Source organism: Mesoplodon mirus (genome assembly GCF_964341445.2).
Source record: "Mesoplodon mirus genome assembly, chromosome: 12".
Taxonomy (NCBI): domain Eukaryota; kingdom Metazoa; phylum Chordata; class Mammalia; order Artiodactyla; family Ziphiidae; genus Mesoplodon; species Mesoplodon mirus.
Genome location: NC_138988.1, coordinates 46298154 through 46303769, shown reverse-complemented (window position 1 = coordinate 46303769; position 5616 = coordinate 46298154).

Below are 5616 nucleotides of genomic sequence, written 5' to 3'. Positions count from 1 at the left end.
GTCCACCTTAAAGTCCTTCATACTTATGAACTGCATGACTCAGCAATTACAGCATCATTGATCTCTACATTACTTTATTTATTGCTCTCTAAGATGGATCTAATGATACCAGCCTTAACACTTGAAGGATTAAAGACTCAATGAGATAATGGATAGGAAAGCTACAAAGCCCAACACAAATATTTGTTGTTATTAGTTCTAAGGGGCAATGATCTTCCCTCAGCCAGCACAGAGGCCAGCACTCACTAGAAGTTTGTTGAAGATTATTTTTTAATGATCCTGGAGTAGAAGGTGAGGAAAGACATTTTTAGACAAAGGGGACTCTTGGCATATTCCAAGATCAGATCACACAGACAAACATCTACACAGAAGCAGGGCTTCTGAATCTGTTTAGTACCAAAGACTACTTCAGCCACCTGGTAAAGACATGGCTCTTTCTCAGGATGCTTTTTTTTTTTTTTTTTTTTTTTAACGTACAAATAAAAGGCATAGGGTTACAAAGGCAACCGATTATACTGAAACACAGTCATCAAAATATTCCAAAAAACAAATTTGTGATATAATAATGCATGTGCTTCTTTATTAACCCATTAAATAATGAGATCTGTCAGCACATCTAATAACCAATGCACTTTCAAAGTAGTGAGGAGTAAAGACTATATTTCAAAGGATCTGGTTCTACTCTCATGTTGTAAACTCTCTGATTCCTCTTGGTGACAAAGTCACAGGTCTTGCTAACGCTACTGTGGTCAGTGCCTACATTCATTATTGAAGAAATGCTGAATTTCCGTTAGAGATTAGCGAAAATAAAGATGGAACTTTTCTTCATCCAAGTTTAGGGCTCCTCTGAATTCTAGGCATGGATTCCAGTCAAGAATCCTTGAACTGGTACCCTTGACCTGGCATCATTTGATTCTGCCTTTCTCTAGTTCACCATTATAGGGATAGATCCATATGGCTTATAAAGGCAGGCCCTTTATAGCACATATTCCCCTAATTCCCCCACTCCAGAACCTCTTCTGCATGGGAGCTAGGGCCCAAGGATACCCCCCCCAACTCCTGCTCCCCTGATGCACTGAAGGATCCTACTAACAGTCCTAGTGGCCCAGTCCTTGCTGCATCTCCTTGCTGCATCTTCTATCTGTTGTCTAGGGACAAGGTAACCACAGCTCCCATTAACTGAGCACTTACTATGTGCTGATGACTATTGTATGAGGTGCTTTATGCTCATTACAGGTCGAACACACAACCCCACAAGGAGGCAGTGTTATCTTAGGGGAAACAGAGGCCAGGAGGTTAAAGGTTCACTGACTTGCCCCAGGTGATAAGCAGGGTTTGAATTCAGTTCTGATTACAACTCACCTCTGAATCCTTCATGCTTTAAAACCATACCAAGTAAGATATTGTGACAATTACAGTTTAAGCCCAGTCACCCTGGGCCGCTGCCCAGGAGATGGGTGAATGTGAACAAGGACCAGGAGCCTTTCCTGACACCCAGAGAAGTGGCTGAACAGGGTGGCATTGCCCAGCCCTCCCTACGCCCTTCCGAAAGGGAAATGAGGGGATTTAAACTAGAGTTTCAAGAGATAATGTTCTGAAAGGAAGGAATACAATAGCATCTTTGTAGTTGCAACAGGATCTCTAGGGCATCAGAAGTGGGGAGAGCAGGGGGGAGGAGGGTGAGACAGAACTGTAGGAGCTGACGCGGACTGGGGCCTGCAAACAGTGGCTGTGTGTGAGGGGAGGCCGGGAGGGAGTACTGTCCAGGAGGCCACCGCTGCTGGTGGCCAGTTCCCCAGCCGGGAACCAGGTCCCCCAACAGGTCCACACTGAGCTTCTGTGTGAACAGACAACAGAGCCACTTTGTCCTGGAGAAAGAGGCCTGTGTGCCCTGCCCCCACTCTCCTCCCAGCTAACAGGGATGGGCATCCAAATGGTCCATTCACTGGCCATCCCAGCCTCAAGCCCTCAAACTGGCTGCAGCCTCCACCTCCACTGGGCCCAGGCATCACGACCCAAAGCCCTCATCCCAGCCTGGGCACAGCGTGAGTCTGTTACTCCCCCACCCCTGCCTCTTCCATCCACCTGGCTGGAAACCAGTTATCACATTATCCCTGGGGCTGGAGTTCCTTCATTTCCTTTGGAGAAAAGGCTGAAGGGGGTTATGGACCCTGTACTTTTTGAAATTATGACCTTCTAAGGTAACAGGTTTAACTGTATGTGGGTCTTCCCTTCCCACCTCAAATAAGACCCCAAGCATTCAAAAGTACTAGAGCAAAGTTTTAAATCGTGGCCAGAATGAAGAAGAAAGGCACGGCCTCTGCCTTTAGTTTACAGTCCAGGTGAGAACATGACCATACACAACACTGCTGCACTAAGTACTTAGGTTGTAGAAATCACTGAGGGAGGTATAAGTTGCCTGTGTGTGTATATGAAGGAAACTTGGAATGGAGGATTGGACTTTCATGGATAAACTCCTTTCAGGAAACGTGGAGACTGAGATATAAGAGACAGAATGTCTTGAGAATTGTCTGGTACCTAGTGCACTGGAAGGCAACTCATAGCATTGGTGCGAAACCAGTCTGGACAGAGGCAAGGCCAGCCGCTGGACAACCAAGTCTGTTCTGCTGATAAAGCTCCCTGGCAGGAGCACAGGGCAGACACGGGGACACAGGAAGCGCAGAGCGGCAGTGGCAGTCGGCCCTAGGCAGCCAGGCCAGCAGAAGGCATCATTGCTCTGCCAGAGGGCAGCACGCTGCTGAAAGCCAGTCCGGAGCACTGTGCCCAGCGCAGCCCCGATCCTGTGTCCCCTGACTGGCATGCTCAGACTTCGAGAGGCACCTGTGGGCTCCACACGCGTGCCGACGGGTGAAAGGGCCTCCCCTGGGCCGTCCTTTTTGTCTCTGAGCCTCAGTCTACTTGTCTCACATTCATACACCTCCAGCTGTTACTCTTCTCTTTTTTCTCTCCCTTTCTCTCTTCTAGCCCTAACCCCTCTGCTGTCTTTGACCAGTTCTTTGGCTGAGGGCATTTTTGTAAAAACCCCTACCCGACTTGGCTTCTAAACGTGGAACCATGACCATGCTGCCCAAGCCAAGATGGAAGGATCTGAAGTCTCCAGATGGTTCTAGAAGAAGCTGTTTGCTCACTGCAAGCAAATACCTTTGAAAGCCAAACAAAAACTGGCCGCAAGTAAATAGCATGTGACATAGCCCCTTCCTGTGGCCACTTAGCAGAAACCCAAGCCCAAGCCCATGGCAGGCAGGGAAGCTGGCCAGGAGTGATGGAGCAGCCGCAGCCCTGCCCACCCTCCAGCAGGGCCTGGGGGCCAGGAGGAAGGGGACCTCTGTGGCTGTGCTGCCTGGCAGAGGGCCTCAGGGGCTGCAGGCAAGGTGGCTGGAGCGGCATAAATAACACCGTACTCACTTACCATTGCAACTATATCTAGCCTATTTTTATGATTATAATGGCAAAACCAATCCAGAGGATGAAGGGAGAAATGTCAAACACTTCACCGTGGCTCTTAAGAATATACCATAGTGATCCATTTTATACAGCTGAAATGGTTAGTATCATTTTTAAATAAGTACCTTCTATATCATGCTTACTTCTAAATGTGACTAGTTAAAGGACCCCATAAGATAAATAAAATAAAGATGAGGAGAGAGGAGAAAGGCACAGAAACCTCTGAACCCAGATGCCTGAGCAAGAAACAGAAGTCGCTCTTGACTTGCCCTCAGGTTGCCAAGGGTTGGAGGTTCTCCTGCCCAAATATCTCCCACCCCTGCTCCCTCTGGCCAGCCACAGGGCCATTCCTCCCTCTGGTCCACTGGGATCATAATCGCTCCCCAGACGCTCCCCCTCCACCCCACACCCCAGACTCTCCCCTCCCTTGGAAACTGCTCTCTAAAATGCAAACACAGTCCCACCTCTCCAAGCTCCAAAGTCTTTCCATTGCCCGCTCTGTCCTCAGACTAATAACACAAATCCCCTCCTGGCTACACCACTTGTACCCCATTTCCAGCCTCTGCCTCCCCCATTGCCAGAAGGTTTCCCCCAACTCCCTCCCAGGCAACTCTGATAGCTCACCTTTGCCTTTAGGGCTTTGCTCATGTCGTTCCTTCTGCTAGACTGCTTTTCCCTCTTCTTATTATTTTTTAACTATTTCTTCTATTATTTTTTCAGTAAAACTAAAATTTTTGTATACAGTTCTATAAGTCTGAACATGTGCATAGAACCACTGCCACAATCAGGACACATCAGTTCCATCACTCCAAAAACCTCCCTCAAGAATCCCAAAGCCGGGCTTCCCTGGTGGCGCAGTGGTTAAGAATCCGCCTGCCAATTCAGGGGACACGGGTTCGAGCCCTGGTCGGGGAAGATCCCACATGCCATGAGCAACTAAGCCCGTGCTCCACAACTACTGAAACCCGTGTGCCTAGGGCCCGTGCTCCGCAAGAAGAAAAGCCACCGCAATGAGAAGCCCGCTCATCACAACAAAGAGTAGCCCCCACTCGCCGCAACTAGAGAAAGCCTGTGTGCAGCAACAAAGACACAGTGCAGCCAAAAATAAATAAATTAAATAAATTAATTTTTAAAAAAAGAATTCTAAAGCCACGGGGAATACGACTCAGGCCCTAGCCAAAGGAGACCCATGTTGGTTCAGAACTAGTCAAGGCCTGGAGACCAGCAGAGGTCCTCTCCCCACCTTTCACTCTTACCCACCTTCACCTGAGTTCACCGGCTGCTACCTTAAAGCACCTTCTGGCTCCCTCTCAGTAAGCAGTTCTGGAGCTCCAAGGCCACTTCCAAGAATATGTGCACATGGTGTGTGTGGGGGGGACACACAGAGAAGGGGCAGCCTGGGGGTCACCCACAAACCCCTGCTCCATCCTCACTCTCAGGCCAGGTGGCCCATCAGACGCAGACCTATGTAGACACATTCAGACAATACAGGGATTGCACCCCGAACGCCCCAGATGGAAACACTTTAGCAGTCACATCAAAAAAACAATTCAAGCAAAGAAAGCCCAGGTGGCTCAGGTACCCAGGCCTCAAGGAAACCGGAAGCACCCTGCTTCTACGTCAGCACCCTGGTAGGGAGGGAGGGCTAGCCTCCCAGACCTCTTCTGAGGGGACTGTCAGCATCTTTGAGGCCCATCTGAAGCACATTTCTCTCCCTGGCCCTGAAACTGCTAAGGCCTTTGCTCACTTCTTTGTGAGGCCTATCAGTTCCCCCACCCCCGTCCTACCCCTTCCAACCCCCTGTTTTTGGACCAACTCCTGCTTGGTCTGGTTGGGATCAGTGGATTATTTAAACCCCCCTGCTCCCCCCCAGCCAGCCCTACAGAGCCTGGCTCGTGTATGTATTAGGAGCTGCTCCATGAGGGAGGTGTCCACAAGAGAGGGTATCAAATTCCCTGCAGGCTCCAAGGGCTGGAAGTCCTGATTCCCAGTTCTGATTCCAAAACTGGGTTAACCTCTTCTCTTCTCCGGCTGAGCCCGAGAACCTGAGGGCTTCACCCAGACCTTCGGCAGGGTGATTTCCCGGGGCACCCCATCATTAGACCTCAGGGGCTGCGGCTGAGTGGGGCTGCCTTCTCACCCAGCCAGCAT